We start from the raw sequence: 17,944 nt of genomic DNA, 5'->3' as shown, positions 1-17,944 counted from the left end.
TCTTTGTTTCCAATTGCAGGGGGAGGAAGGTGTGGAGGGGACCATGTACAGACCCAGTAACAGACAATCGGATAGCCAAGCTTCAGAAATTCCACCAGTATGTGATTGTATGGGCTGCTTTGGTTAAGGGGCACTAGGAACAATTTAAATTAGCCAATTCAATTATTTTGCTTTTGAACCACCATCTTGAAGAGTTTCGAAGAAACTGGTACGTCCATATTTCAACAGGACGGGGTAACAGCACACTGCAAAATTGCTGTAAATTGGCTGAATGAATTTGGTGTAAACTTTATTAAAACCTGGCTTGTAATTTTCCAGATCGTTGCTCAATGAAACCCGTTGGGCTATCATTAAGACAAAAATTCCAGAGGTAGGAAAGTTCTATCGAAACTGAAGACGACCATTCAACGTGGGACAACCTTGAGCCATCCATTCCATCCTCCATAACCGACCAGATTCCTACCAAATTGCCTGAGAGAGACCTTGAAGGAGAAGCACACCAGCTACTTATTTTCTATAGGTGGGTACCTTTAGAAGAATTTGAGTTTTTTATTCTATAGTGGAACCTTGTGATACCTGATGGTAATTCTCTTGTAATATCACTTGTAGAAATATTATACAGTAGGAAGCAGCCAAAAGGAACTTCATCAGGACGACATGGCGATCTCGCCCAAAAATAGATTTTTCCCATGTTAAAATCGCTTTTTTTATTCTATAGGCCGTAGATATTTTATTACCACTGCTCTTTTTGAGACGGTGGGTTTCGGGTAGTCCGAAGCATCTAGTGTTGCAGACTATTAATATTGCAAAATCTTAATCTTTTAAAGTTGTGAAATTTTGCTGCTATTCTCACCTGAACATAGGCTTGTAAGTTGGACAAGATTTAGGTTTTAGATTTGAATACAGTAATTGGATTTTATATTTATATGTTAACCATTGCTTTGCATGATCACTTCATAAATTCACTGAATTTTGAGCATTTTATCTAAGTTCTAATCAAATTAGTGACAAGTCATTTAAATAACTAGTAATTTGAAATGTTGAACTAATGGTATAATTTTAAACTTTAGTTATAACTTTTTTAACTTTGGTTCTAGAAAACTTTTATTCCTGTATCTACATAAATTCTTTTTTCCAGTTGTAAGGGAAATCGCCCTTTTATTAATATAGATGGGAAAACCCTCGTGTAGCCAGCAGTTCCATCCAAAAGAAACCTTCGCTAGATCCGAATCTAGGTTTACAGTATGACAATGCAAGAGCCAGTGTCTTGTGTACGACAGGGCAATCTAAAACCAAGTACTTATCTAGATGGTATGTCTGAATATATCAGTACAGTATTTACAGGTAAGATTGTTCTCAATTATTACTTTGGTATACAGTATAACTTTTGCATGGCTAAAAGTAATTTGTACCTTCAAGCTAGCAAAGATCTTGGTTTAGTACCTTAGATCTTTGTATAGGGAAAAGTAATGAATTAAACTGGTTATAACTTAGGATGTTTGCGAATGATTATTTGGTATTCCCTGGAAATTTTTAGTTGAAACTAGGTATTTTATAGCTAATTTCCTTCGCCACAGTGTTCTGAAGGTATTTTTTCAACTTTTTTCTGAGCAACTTTAAACAAAAACTACTACAGATTTTGACCAAACATGTCATTTTGGGTATGACCCAAGGAGGAATCGCCAATAAAAGTAAAAGTACACAGCAGGACTTTGAACATTATTGCAATCTTTTAAGTAAATAGCAATTGTCTATTTGTGAACATTATGGAAATTCCACTGAACCAATTTTATCAAAACTTGGCATGAGGTATGTCTTAATTTTCAGGCTTATGGAAACTAAGATTTAATTACATTGAACCTCTGTAGGAAAATTTAATGGCAGTTTTATGAAACTGAAATCAAAGCATAATTGGTGAAATTTTACCTTGAATGTATACTGTGTAAGGTATGTTCGGTGATCTTTAGTAAATTTCTACCAACTAGAAAACAAAGGAAACTGGTGTCCAAAAAGTCAATTTGGTTTTAAATTTCATGACTTTCATGGAGCAGAGACTTCCCATACATCCATGTATGCAAGTGGGTTGTTAAAATAGTTTAATAATGATGCTTTGGTCATTTTTGCATTTGAACTAATGGATAAAGGAAAGAAAATCTAAATGTTAAAACATTTGATTTTAAAACTTTGTAGTTAGATCTTGGCATTCAGAACAATAATTGGCCTGTAACTGAAATATTCACTCTATGCATTAATTTGCCAAAAAGGCCAAACAATTCGCAAGTGCCAAAATGCTGTTGAAATTTGACGTGAGGAAAAACACGTAATAGTTCGTGATTATCCCTTTTTACCAGTTAGTATTTAGTAAAGCTATAGTTATAGTTGGTGTTGCTAGTGTTTTTGGGTTAGAATAAATAACTAGCCTACTTGAACCTGTTTACACCATTTTAACCCTCTCTAATTTGCAGAATTTAATGAGATAAGACATTAAACTGGATCTTTCATATGAAGAGAACCTGTTGCATCATTAGATAGCGCTTTTTAAAAAGATCCCCAGAACCATATGGGCACGATCTGTACTATTGTATATAAGTGGTAATGAATGTCATGATGCACTGTTTTAAAATTGATTTTGACGTAGGAGAAAGCTATTTTCGTGTTAGATAGCCATGTCGTTCTGATGGAAGGTCCCTTCGGCAGCTTCCTACTGTATAATATTTATGCTAGTGATATTATTAGAGAATGTAGGGTATCACAGGGTTCTAACCCCCGGAACGACCATCTTGAGATAGTGTATAATCGGGGACGTACATGTAGATAACCATAGATATCTGCATCCCTAACAGACTTAACCCAGTCTAGGAATCTAAGGGTAAGAATAGGTGAGGAGCAGTTACATTTCCCCTCCACCCATGGTACCACTGTATGTCACCGATGGCGTCATTCAACACTTGCCAACTTAACAAAACTTTATTTTGTTACTCCTACTCCGAACGGCTTCTCAGAGCACCGTGGAGTGCAAATATGGCCCAAATTCCTGAATATTAGTTTAATAGTTTTAATGGCATGATTAGGCTACTGTACCTATTAAAGAAGCTTGCTGATAGACATAGCTTTCAGCACTTATTTGGAGTACTGTATCAGAGTATCACGGCCTGTTAAATTAACCCTCTACTGTTGCCTCATTTAACCCCCGTAACATTGCCTCATTTGTTGGCTTGTAGTGATAGTATTAAGTGGTATAAAAGAAATGTCAAATAATAGGGTTCTCTAACTACGTAGACTTGTTTCATTTTTTTACCAATATGACTAGTTATTTGTTAATGAGCAACTTTTAAATGTTGCCAAGAAATTTTATCAGTGTAGTCTTAAACCTGGCATTAATTTTTAGTGTTTTAAAAGTGAAATATTACTAGCTCCATGAATAAAGCTGCTAGTGAGTTATCTAGTAAAATAAATAGGCTTTAAATTTAAATTTCATAACAGAACAGAGTAGCTAAATTCTATAGAAAATACTGAAACTCATCATAGATGAAAGCGGTAAAACACGTAGGATGCAAAACTTGCAAAATTTGCAGCAAATATGAAGTTAAATTGAATTTAAAATGAAGGTAATAATGATACAGTACAATTATGTAAGAATAATTTGCCTTTTTGTAGGTTTAGTGGACAGTTTTAGCTCCTGGGAAGCTAGTTCTAGTATTAGCAGAACCTGTCAAACTAGTTCTAGTATTAGCGGATCCTGTCAAGTATGATAGCCGACTGCTTTTTTCTTGGTGATATTTGGCTTTTATTTTGATATTTTAAATGCCATATCATGCATGTTCTGTATATAATTTTATTTAGTTTAAAACTTAAAGAATTTGCAAACGAACTGACATAAGGTATATAGGATTCATATAGAAAGTGAGCATCAGTTACTATTTTGAGTATCCATGCATTTTTAGTTTAAGCAACTCAAAAACATTCTGCACTGGGTTTCTTTAAAGTTAAAATTGAGGCAATGTAGTGACAATAAAAACATTAATAAACATTAATTTTATTTTTCTTCATTGTGTAAATAACGTAAAGTTCTAAAAGCATAAAATATTATGAAATTTTTCTGTAAAATTACCATACAAGGTATGCCTTGTAAGGTATCCCAATATCTAAAAGAAGTTATAGAACAGTTCAATAAACTGCTTGCAAAAAAAAACTGAAACCATTTGCAAAAAAAACTGCTTTTTAATGTATCATGAACACTTTAAGGATTCCTTGCAGAAATAAATTTTTCCTGTATCTACAAAATTCTTATTTTACAGGTGTAGGGGAAAACTCCAATTTAATACAAAGCTTAAGACCTTGCCAGAAGACACTACCAATGCAAATCTAGAGTAGAACTAGTGTAGATATCTGAATGTGCAGTGTTAAATGCAGGTAAGATATAGTAGTTATAGTATGGTATGAGGGAATTTTGCATATAGGGAAATAATCGGTATCTTTAAACTGTTCAAGATTGTCATTTTTTTTTAGTGAAAACTAATGGGGAATAAGTTGGTTATATAATGTAAGATGTTTGGCAATGATTATTTGGTATCGACTAAATATTTCAGGTGAAAATGTTAATTCCCGTAATGTATTGTTTGAGGAACTTGCACCAAAACTACCATACCAATTTTGACAACTTTATAGTAATGTTGAATATAACAAAGATAATTCTGTAAACATTTGGTTAAACAAAGTAAAAGGATGCAGCGGTACATTGGAAATGTAATACCATTAAGTAAGTAAGAATTGGTTGGTTTGTGAACGTGCTAGAAATAGTGAACCCATTTTAACGAACTTGAGACGTGGGGTGTGACCCAAGGACAAATACATTTAATTTTTAAGAGAATACATAGACATAAAATGTTAGTAGTGGAGTTGAGCTAAATTGGAGTCGAGCTAAATAGACTGCTCTACAGAGAAAGGGCATCCTTTACTGGTTCTCTTCTAGTTTAAGGTTCAGTGTTCTCAGTTTAGGCTAATGGAAAATATGAAATCTACCTATAAAGGACCTTGTTCAATAGTTTTGTAGGAAAAATTACCAGAAAATTAAATGTATGAAAACTACAACATGCCTAACATTTTACAGGATCATATATTGCTTGTGTATTAAGGTATGATCAGTGGTCTAAAAATAATTACTAACCGAACACATGGTTACTGGTATCCAAGAAGTTAACTCATTCTTCAACTTAATATTTAGTAATTGACAACTTTCCATACAGACATAACCTTTCATGTGTGTGGGTGTTTCGAATAGTATATTAATGCTTCAATTCTCTGTCAAATGGCTGTTAAGCTTACAACTAATGGATAGAGAAAAAAAATCTTTGTTGGAGCATTCAATTATAGAACTTATCAAAGCCATTTGCAGTACCAGGTTTCAAACCTTCCGCAAATTTAGAAGCAGTGGAAATTTAATGAGGAAACACTATGCAAGGGTTTGTGACTTATCACTTGGATCTGTTATATAATTTTTCTAATGTTAGTGTTGCAAATACTTTTGGGTTAGGGAAAATAACAAAATTCTGTTAACTACAGCAATCAACATACTTAACGGAGCCAATGACTTGAAACTGGTAATTGTGTGTGAAGTAAAACCCTGCCATTCATTATCATTATTACTAGCCATGCTACAACCCTAGTTGAAAAAGCAAGATGCTATAAGCCCAAGTGCTCCAATAGGGAAAAATAGCCCAGTGAGGAAAGGAAATTAATTTAAGATAACAAATTAACAATAAATCATTCTAAAAACTGTAATGTCAAAACAGATGTCATATACAAAAACAGATGTCATATATAAACTATAGACTCATTAGGTAGGACTGGAGTAGTTTTCGTAACAAGGTCCCCAGATCCGTTAGTGCACAACCTCTACTTTTACTGTAGATAAGCGAGCATCATGGACCACTGTAGGTATTAAATTTTTCTTTAAAATATATTAGTTACTCATACACTGTGCAGGCCGAATATAGCCCAAATTCCTGAAAATTTGTTTTATTGGATATTTTTAATGACGGTTATGTTTACCAAGTAACTGCATTCTACTGCTTTTTTATAAGCAACTATTAGCTCAGTGCAGATGTTGGACAAAGACTTCAGAACTATTAGCATCTTAGTATAGCTGCCTATTAAATTGAATCTGAATGTTTTGGATTACGGCAATTTGTATTAGCTGCTATAAGGAAATTTCTAAATTGGGTTGATTTAACAATGGAGAATTTCAAAATAAGCATTGCAAACTAGGATGTTAAAATAAGCATTGTACATTAGCAAAGATTCATTGTTTGAAAACTGTTGTCTGGAAATTGTCAGTGTAGTCTTCAAAACATTTCATTCTTGTGTAGCTTAAAGTTGAAGTAATACTAGCTCCGTAAATAAAGCTACTAGTGAGTGACCTAGTTTGAAAAGCTAATGGCAGACTTGATATGCATCTCAACATTGTTTGTTTTCAAGAAAATATTTTAAAGTAATTGTATGTGAAGGTGGTTTAATTCTGCAAAAACTACTGATCATTTAAAGTGAAATTTGCAGCATTTTTTTTTATTGTAAAGGAATTTGTGTTATAGTGCAATATGATTATATAAGGATATTTTTTTCAAAGTCGTGGATACATTGTTATAACCCCCTGGAGATTTATGGCTCCTGGTAAGGTAGTGGAGCTGATTTTTTTAACCCCCTGGAGATTTATGGCTCCTGGTAAGGTAGTGGAGCTGATTTTTTTAACCCCCTGGAGATTTATGGCTCCTGGTAAGGTAGTGGAGCTGATTTTTTTAACCCCCTGGAGATTTATGGCTCCTGGTAAGGTAGTGGAGTAATTTTTTTTAACCCCCTGGAGATTTATGGCTCCTGGTAAGGTAGTGGAGCTGATTTTTTAACCCCCTGGAGATTTATGGCTCCTGGTAAGGTAGTGGAGCTGATTTTTTAACCCCCTGGAGATTTATGGCTCCTGGTAAGGTAGTGGAGCTGATTTTTTTAACCCCCTGGAGATTTATGGCTCCTGGTAAGGTAGTGGAGTAATTTTTTTAACCCCCTGGAGATTTATGGCTCCTGGTAAGGTAGTGGAGCTGATTTTTTTAACCCCCTGGAGATTTATGGCTCCTGGTAAGGTAGTGGAGCTGATTTTTTTAACCCCCTGGAGATTTATGGCTCCTGGTAAGGTATTGGAGTAATTTTTTTAACCCCCTGGAGATTTATGGCTCCTGGTAAGGTAGTGGAGCTGATTTTTTTAACCCCCTGGAGATTTATGGCTCCTGGTAAGGTAGTGGAGCTGATTTTTTTAACCCCCTGGAGATTTATGGCTCCTGGTAAGGTAGTGGAGCTGATTTTTTTAACCCCCTGGAGATTTATGGCTCCTGGTAAGGTAGTGGAGCTGATTTTTTTAACCCCCTGGAGATTTATGGCTCCTGGTAAGGTAGTGCTGATTTTTTTAACCCCCTGGAGATTTATGGCTCCTGGTAAGGTAGTGGAGCTGATTTTTTTTATCAGCTTATGGGTCACTTGCCAGTAGAATTTGTACTTTATCTAAACTGTGTAAGTATAGTACTTTCATTTAGTGAAAAATTTCAAAACTGAGCAGTTAGAATACTTGCAAAAATAAGACAGGGTGTATAGGAATTTTAGGCAGTGAGCAACAGCTCAATTTTCAAAGTGTATTAGTGTATTTTTAGCTCAAGCTAACACCCCAAAGCATTATAAGTTAACTATGTGATGACCCTATTCTGCTCCTCATTGAGGCTTGCAAGAATTAATAATTTATATGAATTTTTGTCAAGTATTGTACAAGTCATTCTGTAAAGTCCTTTAAACAAGTGATTAATTGAATTGCAACATTTCATAAGTACTTTATCTAAAAATTCATGGACTATAGCCTTGGTATGAATTAATGCAATTTTGATGTGCGCTGCTTTTGATTTTGCCAGTTAGTGTAGTTCATATATTTCTATGCCAGTGAAATTTGCTGTCAAATAATTTGTCAAATCCTAGCCTACATGTAATGTTTTTTTTTGGGTTTTATTAACTTTGGTAATACATATATTTGGTAGGGGTTCCAGAGGGTGCCTAGGTTAGGTCATGATGCATCCATTTTAGACACTACTCCAGTCTACATCTTTTCTACAAACTGCTGCTTAATTTCAGGTTGTGTGGAGGAAACGGCCTATCACCCCTCAGGAAATGCTATAAATAACTTTTGCAGTAATGTGAAGATGCTGACAAGGTGGTACCATATACAGTGCCAATAAAAGCCCCTGTTAACTGCCTATGATCGTTTGAGAAACGGTCATAACAAATTTCTGCAGAATGAGACGCTGACCGGGTGGCAACATGTAAAACGCTGATAAAAGCCCCCTTTAGCTCTTCCAATCTACCCACAGGTAAGTGAAAGAATAAATGGATTGAAACACCAGCTGAGGCAAGTTGTTGACGAAGAATTGTTGTGGTTATCTGTCCAGTGGCAATGTTGCCCCAAACAAAAACCAGGTTCTCCTAATTTTCTCAGCTGTAGAGGGATCTTGTCAATTAAATTGACACATTCAGAAATCTAAGGAAACGGAGTAAATGAACTGGTCAAATAGTGCCAGTTCTTAAAAACCACATTCTTAGTAATTTTAAAGAATCTCAAGTTTTTAGTTTAGATAATAAATTTTCCCTGCATCAAGCCTAATTAGATAGGACTGGTGAATATAAGGAAATTCGGAATTTATTTTCTATAAAAACTATCTTAATCTTATGACTTGGAAACTGAATGGCCCTTATTGTAGTAGTTTCCTTAATTTTTTAGTTTCTTACAAATTTGATAGTGGGAAAATTAGTTTAGTATGGCCTTTGCATGTTGGTCAGTTTTTAAGTTATGATGTCTTTAAAGATTTTGATAGCGTTTTTGTGGATTTAGTTGAAAAATAATTTTAAATTTCATCACAGATTTAGGGCTGCATAAACCTTTAAAGCTCAAAGGGGCTGGGGTTAGGGCACCACACATTTAAACTAGAGCCTTGCAGGTCTGTTCCTTTTGCTCATAAATGCTCAACTGAACTAGGTAAGTTGGCATTGGAACTGTGTAGGAATCTAATTTATTTTTAGGCTTAGATCTTCGAAATATTATTGAAGTTCGGTACTTCATAAAAGATTTACTCCCTAATAGTGGGTAGGGTTTGGTCTTAAACTTTCTTTGGTAATGTTAGTGCTCTGAATAATGCTGGTTGCGTGTTGAAGTATGGACACAAATTCCACAATTTTTAAAGTGTGGAAACTTATTTTTTTATAGTAATATGATCAGTTCTAAAATAGTCTAGCAACCAAGATTTTGCTCCTGCTCAGTCTACTTGTATATAGGCAAGTTGGGTAAGCATAGTTCTAAGTGTAAATAATTGCAGTTGATTTTACTTTACTCCAAGGGCTGTTTTTCCAGTCCTTACAGCAATGAAGCCCTACTCTACAGGACTTTCCAGTCATTTTAGTGTTCGTTTGAAAGCATTCAACGTTGCACACAGCATATTTCTAGTTTACTGTTGAATAGTTGGTATCGAAGCACTCGCAGAATAAGAATAAAGTTCTGTTTCCTCTTAAAAGCCTTAATCATTCGAATGTCTTGGGAGTTGCTTGTATAGTCTTGGTGCCACATACTGTATTTAAGGGGGGCCTGCCAGCTAATGCCCATTTTTTAAGGACAGGACAGGGTTTGACATTCATACCACTTAGTAAAGTGACTTAGGACATCTCCAAACTGCATGGGAATTTTGCTTCTAACCTTCAGTTTTGTCCTAAGTAATTTTTTGGCGCGATATGACTTTTTTTCATTATGGTAAAAAAATAAACAACAAAAATCAGAAAATTAACAATGTGAAACAACTATTGGAAGAATGTTATGACTCTCTAAGTCATATACCAAATTTCTATGCTATGTCTTTAAAACTAAGGTAGAAGATAGAATTTGAAGGTCAATAAATAATTTGAGATGGCATTCAGTTTTTTATTTTTACAAAGACTATTTCTAAATGATTTTGAATTTTGTTCGGTTTTGGATATTAATAAACCAACACAGTTGCTTATCATAATTTAATCAGAAGGATCCCTTTGCTCAATATCTTGCTCTTTAGGCAGGACAGTCTCTCCTTGATCATCTCTCTCCTTAACTAACTATGCTGATTTCACCGATATTACCCACTTCTGAACTCATATTAAAGCGAATTTTCTGTTAGCAAAATGTTGAAATTCTCGTCCCTCTTTGGCATGATGAAGTTCTTGCCGAAACGCACGTAAAATGAGCGAATGTCAGGAGGTCAAACTCAAGCATAGAGGTTTGTGGTTGGACTGACGGCCGAAGAGTAATTACTGTATAATGCAGTCATGACTTGTGGAATTAATACAGATGTCATTGCTCACAATTTGTTGCGACTCGTGAAATTTATAGTCGTTGCTCAAAACTTGTTGCCTCTCATGGAATTTAGATGCCATTGTTCAAAACTTGTTTTACAATAAAATTTAACAACTCAAAATTTGATAACAATAAATACTGCACTTTCTTGTAGGGAACAATGTTTTTGGTTTATAGTTACTTTTACCAATAACCCTGTAACTATGAAAGAAGAATTTTGACAATTTTGTATACGCATTCTCCATTGCCATACAAAGTTACGTGAATTTTTCCAGGGTTTTGAATTTATTCATATACCTCCATATACAGGTATTGGCATACTGGCCAGGCCCCTTAACCCTTGAGTTACGATGGGTCTTGTATGACCTACAGAGTTTAAAAAAAAGTGGTTCTATCACGCCCAGTAACTAAACACACTCGTTGAGTGAGCGAGCTGGGTATATTCCTGGCATTCCATGCATTCCTTTTTTCTCTGGTGTATTTAGCAGTATTTATGCCTTAGAAATGGTGCTTTAAGGAACATTTCACGTAGGGACACAGGTCGAGCCCAGTAATAGGTTTTTCCCATAATTTTTCGTCGGTACCGGTTGCGCGTAATACAGACCTGAGAGACCTCAATTCCGTGTGTGCAGCAGTCGGGTCAGGAGGCATCTCTTCCCAGCTATCTTCCTTGTCATATTTGAGATACCCATCAAATCAAGAATTCAAGCATGTCGTCAAATATCAGTTTTTACATTCAATGTGCAATAATATTTAGACATGTACAGGTATTGCTCGACTTACGACCTATGCGACATACGACTATTCGACTTTACGACCATTTTTTCAGGGTGATGAAGTCACAAGTTTATCGGAAATAGGACGAATATTTCCTTGAAAATAATCTATTTTCTTGTAAACATATAAACTGATTTATCTTGGTAAATTATTATTTTCTTTTATTGTTAATATTCAGTATTTATTCTCAGTTAAAAATAATTAAAAGTTTTAATATCTGTCGAATTCATATGTCTGGTGACGTCACATCACTGGCGGAAAGCTTCCGGGCAATACAGTGATTTCCTTCCAATAGGCTAACGATTGATATTAGTATTTCCATTATCGAAATGTTAAATAACAATACAAAGTATTTTGAGGTTCTGTATCGGTTGTCATGAGTGCTACGTAACGTAAATTTGACTGTACGCTACTTTTTTAATCTCTGATAATGGATCGATGTTTATCTAAAGAAAATATACTTTTAGGGCAAATATTTTCTTGAAAATATATTTCCTTTTAACATTATGAAAATAAAATACTTTTGTTTAAGTTAGTATTTTCTTTTCATTTCTTGCGAGAAACAAAGAAAATGAATTTACATATTTTGCAAGTCGTTCTTCGTAGAGATTACTGTACGTCACGTGACTTGTGACGTCATATATCTGGCGGAAGCGCGCTGACAAACAGAATGATTTCCTTTCATTGTTACCGAGTAATCTTATTACAGCATTCCCATCATCGAAACACCCAGTAACGATATCAAGTGTTTTAGTGGTCTGTATCATTAGTTATAAGATTAGTACAACTTACCGTAAATTTAAGAAAAAAGTCTGATGACGTCATATTTCTGGCGGAAGGCGAGAGGCAAATAGTGATTTCCTTCCGATGCGTTACTATTCCTATAATCGAAACATCGAATAATATATAGAATTTTTTTAATAATTTTCAAAAAAAAAATATGAATATACAACTGAATTGAAAACAAAATAAACAGAGCACGAGAGCGTATTCCTTTTATAACTAGTAATAAGGTCTATAAACGAACTGTATGGAAAATGTGATTCCCTATAACATATTGGCGCTGATGTAATATGCTTTATGAAGAAATTTAGAATGTCAAGAAAATTATATAAATTAGTGTTATTCGCACTACATATGTGCTCATAATAGTATATGGCAGCGTGACCTTGAGATCAGCTGATGCCAACCGAAAGTAAATTAAGTATTTGTTGATTAATGATATGCTCAAGAAATTGAAAAATAAAATAAAAACATTCTTTAATAAACCACAATTAAACACAGTAATGTCTAATGAAATATAAAGGCTTAATATTGAAGTACAATACTGTATGAAGCTTTAAAAATGAACTACCCGTATGCGATTGCGAGAGCGAGCACGCACAAACACACAAAGAGCTACAACGATTTCGCATTATACCTAATGATTAGACGAACTGTATGGAAACTGATTTCCTGTAACATATTGGCGTTGATGTAATATTCATCATGAAGATATTTCTAATAAGTTAAGAAATGATAAAGAAAATATGCCATACGTATGTACGCCATATTTTGATACGGTAGGTAGCAGCACTTTCAGATCAGCTGATCATAACCAAAGGTAAACAAAATTTTCAGTACTCGATTGTAAAATGCTTCAAAATTGATGAATAGAATACAATAATGCATTTATAGAGCATATGATAGACAGTAAGAAAATATTGACAAAATATGATCCAAATGATTGCCGAATCATAACTTATCAAAATAAATCTACGGAAACTTCACTTTTCTAGTTCGACATACGGCCAACTCGACTTACGACTCGTCTCAATCTCGGTCGTAAGTAGAGCAATACCTGTATATAAAAAGGTTTGTTGTAAAGTTTGTGAAGTAGTTTCTACACCGCATGCATGACATGAGTGTATGAGATGCCATACATTGTTTTTTTTTTGTGAAAACTAATTTTCATTTTTGCAATTTTCAGTTTTCATCAATCATGGCCAAGCGTCGACATACTCTGGGTTATGATAAAATGAGCTCTTCTAATTGAGCTAGTTAATCTGGAAGTCGCCGACATCTCGGACGACAAGGAGTTGGAGGAAAGTGTTGGAGGAGGATGAATCGGTTGGTGACACAGATAATTCCCTTTGTAAACACTGACGGTGAGGGGAATGATGAGCAGGCTAGTGCATTTGTGTATGATGAGGGGGCTAGTGCATTTGTGTATGATGAGGGGGCTAGTGCGTAGGTGTACACATCGCCATCAGCGTTAACCTTACATACCTTAAACACCACCCCCCCCCAGGAGCAGCTTACCCCAGTGGAGGATAGTAGTAGGAAGAGGGGGGTGAACTCCAGCTCCAGCCAGCCAGAGGAGCTCCAATACATCTTATATAGGGAGACATGGTGCTCTGGTGTAGAGCCTAACCCAGCTCTTCCCCCCCTCCCCCCACGTTCGCACCCCCGCATTGAGCCAGGGGATCCTACGTCCTCTATATAGTGCGTGGCGTGATGTTGACATTTTTATTCCTGGATGACAAAATCCTGCAGGAAATTGTAGCACATGAAAATGTCTTGCTCTTTAAGGTCAGTACCATCATAATGTCAATGTTGCCTTCAGGGATGTAAAATAATGCTTGACACTTTGGAGCTTCAGCAACTTGACCCCGGACCTGCTAATCCCCATGGCCACGTCAAGCTGCCGAAAAGAACTATGCCAAAGCTGACCATCCAAGAAAGATTACAAGATGAAAACAGCCTGTTTGAGGTGTCTGAAACCTGTCTGCAGCACCAAACTGTATTGTGCCTAGTGTGTGCTTGATGATTGATCTAGGTAAGAAACTGAAATTTTTGTATTTTTTACCATTCTATAATTCATAATGTGTGTTGTCTATAGTTTCCATAAATTTATAATTTTTCTTGTCAGTTTGTACCTTTTATGGTAACTTATACTGTATGATAGTTTTATTTTTTAATTGCAAAATTATTGTCAATTCCTCAAAACATATACATATGTAAGTGAATAATGCACTAAAATTGACATTTGTTTCAGGTAGCAGATTTGGCCATATAAAGTGATGTGGTTTGCGGCCATTTCGTGAGCATATTAGACAGGTAAGCTGGCATAGCTGTGTATACATAAAATTTCTGATTTTTATGCATGGATACCATACTCAGCAATGGATATAGTTTTCTTGGAAATTTTCATGATAGAACTTGATCCTCAAAAAAACTTAAGACCCTTTTTTGTTGGATGACAATACAATATTCTATTAAAAAAAAAAAAATCAGCCAGTGTTATTTACCTATCCCAAAAGAATCTTGTAAACATGATAGATTTTTTTGCCAGAATCTTATTACTTTTTCTCATTTCAGGAAACTTTCCATAGTGGTTTCTCCTTGAGGATCTCAACATAGTGCTCAAGTATCCTGGAATAAGTTGTTGGTTTAGAGTCTATTTTCCTTCAGAATTTTGCTGAAGTGTTTTTTTTTTTTTTTTACAATAAATTTTTATTTTAAACTTGGCTTTTATTTACTTTCTCAGTATTTTAGAGCATTTATTGTGAATTGGCTCAAAAATGGAACTTAAAATTTTTTTTTGTACTTAATGGGTCATGTTTACCCATGATACCTTTAAAACGGATTTTGAGCGAAGCGAAAAATCGAATCGAGCAAGACCGAGATGATCGAAGAGAATAAACTCTTATAACTTAAATATTAAACGATCTAGATTGCTCAAAACACAGCAAAACATAGCTTGGTACTTGACTTAGACGGTGTCTCCTGGGAAACCGATGTAGAAGCCATAATCACAAGGAAAATAAGGCAAAAACACGAGAGCACAAACTAGCGGGTTACCACACAGGCGTGCTAAAAAGGAGTTGAGTTCTGAGCGGATGCAGAGTTGGTGGTGCCGAGTGAGGTTGAACGGCTCTCCTCTATTGGGGGTCTTTGTCGTGGATGAATCTAAATGGTGCGGGACCACTGGATTATACGCCCAATTCCATACCGACACCAATAGGTGAGCGAGCTAGTCAACCTAGCACTCCTTTACATTTTTTCTCTGGTATATTTAGCAGTAAATTACCTAAGAATAAGTGCTAATAGGAGCTTATTCACTGGGCGGCACAGGTCCCTCGCCCAGAAATAGATTTTTCCTACGTCAAAATCCCTTTTTTGGGCTCAAGCCATGTCGTCTTGATGGAAGTTCCTATATGTAGCTTCCTAAGGGATATATGTACTACAGTGATATCCCCAGAGAATTTTACCTTAAGGTATCCAGAATTCTAACTCCTGGCGCGAATATCCTTAAATTTCTCTCAAGGATATCGCATGATATCAGAGGACGTATTCATGACATGTCACATAGCAATCTGTACCCCTAATCAACGCTTCGAGGGGAAAGTGGCAGAATAGAAGGGGAGCCCTATCAAGGTTACCCTAGTAATCATACCATTGAGTATCAAAACAGCGCCATATCCAATATGGCGAACATTCCTTATCTTGTAGCTATTTCGCTCAAGTTCCCTATTGATCTGACATTTTCTATTGATTTTCAAGAATTTTATTATGCATTCTCCAGCTTCTTTCACTTCTGAGAAGTTGAGTATTGAATCTTTACAATGTGTTTTTAGTTCCTGTCTCACACTGAAATTAGAGTAACTTATTGTGATTAGGAGCTAGGCCTGTTACCGGAGGTGCCATGGGCGCTGTTGTTCGTTGGGTGTGTTATTTAGTTAGTAGAACGACATTCCCGGTTTTTAAAATAGCATTAATAATTTATTAATGAAGCTATTTAGGCATTTTTATATTTGTAAAGATTTATATGCATAAAATTTTCCTTTAACTGCGTCAATTGTATGTCATTTTCGGTGATATAGGTAAGAGATCTCGCCTTGCCCAGGTAACCTAACCTAGGCAACATATACTTAAGACATTCCCCAGTTACCCTCGTGGATTGGTTATCAATTCGGCTGCACAATATATAGAAATTCTTAGATGCTTTGGACACCCAGTTCTGATAACTTAATGGGTTTTGTGCATATTTTACTCGATCCTTGCTTTAATAGGTGAGGTACACCTAGATCTCAAATTAGATAATGGGATAGTCAATACTGTACTTTTTTTTTTTTTTTTTTTTAATGCCCAAATTTATGCTGGTTTTTCTTTCCAACCACCATATACTTTTATTTTAATTATATTTTAATTTTCATCCATTCCCTAACATTGGCAAGAATTCGGTGTAGTTTATATCAATTGTGGAGGTAAAATTGTATCTGCAAATAGTTAAAACTTCACATCATGCTTTTGTAGTAATGACAGACGAATAGTATACTGTAGATACAGAATAAGATTGGGCCCAGTATACTCCCCTGGCATGATCAGACATATATTTACATTGATATAAGATGAATAATCACTATGGAATAGTTTTATCTATATTGGCTTTGATTAGATTAGTGACAGAATAGCTTACTTCTGAAAGTGAGCTAAAGGTTTTTTTAATAATGAGTAATTTGTTTTAGCTACATGAAGACCTTCCCCACTGAAACTGTTTCCCCAAAGTTAGAATTGAGGCTACAGTGTGATGAACATTGTATTTAACCCCAATTTAATTTGTCCTCATTTATGTTTATAAATGTAAAGTTTAGAAAGTGTAAAATATTATACAGTAACCTCTGTGAAATGACCATTTGTCTTGTAACCTACACAATATCTAAATGAAAAGTAGTTAAGAACAGTGCAGTAAACTGCTTGTAGAAAATAAGACTGGGTTTTAATGTATCATGAACATTTCTAAGGATTACTTGCTGAAATAAATTTCCTGTAAATCTAAAAAATTCATATTTTACAGGTGTAGGGAAATGCCTCTTACTACAAAGGATAAGACCTTTAGTGAAGCCAGCAGACTCAACCAATGCAAATCTTATGTAGAACCTATTATAGATATCAAAGCATCTGTGCAGTATTAAATGCAGGTAAGATTCTAAAGGCATTAGTATGATATTAAGAATTTTCGCATATTGAAAAATGTTACAACTGGCTGAGATTTTAGTTTGGTACTTGTATTTATATTTTAAAGGGAAAACTGTTGTATAAGTTGATTATATACTGTAAGATGTTTGGCAATGATTGGTATACAGTAACCTGAATATTTCAGGTGAAAACTTAGTTAATTCCCTTCATAATGTATTATTGTTAGAGCAACTTTCACCAAAACTACTGTACCAATTTTAACCAAACTTTGTAGTAACGTTGAATTTAACCCAAGGATAAATCTGTAACCATTTGGATGAAGTCCAAGTAAAGCGATGCGGCAGTACATTGGAAATGTACTACTATCAAGTACAGTACATGGTAAAATTTGGAATAGCTTGTGAACATCCTAAAAATACCTTACCTTGGTGGATCTGTGGGCTATGAAATAAATCCATTTAATTTTGAAGAGAATACATACAATTAACCAGTGGAGTTGAGAGCCAAATAGACTGCTTGGCATGACATGGTATGCTCTCTACTGGTTCCCTTGCAGAGTTTGTAAAGGTTGGTGTTCTGTGTTCCCAGTTTTAGGGTTGTGGAAAGCAATATGAAATCTACCTATAAAGGACCTCTTTCAATAGTTTTGTAGCATAATCAGCGGAAACCTAAATGTATGAAAGAACTAGAACTTGCCTAACATCTTACAGGGTCATATACTGCTTGTATATTAAGGTACGTTAAGTGGTCTGAAAATAATTACTAACCAAAAACAAGGTTACTTGTATTTAAAAAGTTAGAATTGTCTTC

At 35.1% G+C, this 17,944-nt stretch overlaps 1 long non-coding RNA gene across 2 annotated transcripts in view; it reads left to right on the top strand.

Annotated features, from left to right (window-relative positions):
* The first annotated feature begins 1,187 nt into the window (after nt 1-1,187).
* LOC137636547 (uncharacterized) overlaps nt 1,188-17,944 on the top strand; it is a 79,190-nt gene continuing 62,433 nt past the window's right edge. For both annotated transcript variants that reach the window (XR_011043147.1, XR_011043148.1), the window contains exons 1-6: nt 1,188-1,344; nt 4,299-4,413; nt 8,161-8,396; nt 13,143-13,991; nt 14,211-14,272; nt 17,013-17,136. This is a non-coding gene — a long non-coding RNA (uncharacterized lncRNA). The remainder of the gene's footprint in view (nt 1,345-4,298; nt 4,414-8,160; nt 8,397-13,142; nt 13,992-14,210; nt 14,273-17,012; nt 17,137-17,944) is intronic.

The sequence above is a fragment of the Palaemon carinicauda genome, unplaced genomic scaffold (assembly GCF_036898095.1).
Source record: "Palaemon carinicauda isolate YSFRI2023 unplaced genomic scaffold, ASM3689809v2 scaffold323, whole genome shotgun sequence".
NCBI lineage: Eukaryota > Metazoa > Arthropoda > Malacostraca > Decapoda > Palaemonidae > Palaemon > Palaemon carinicauda.
This window is presented reverse-complemented; position numbering and strand designations above follow the sequence as displayed.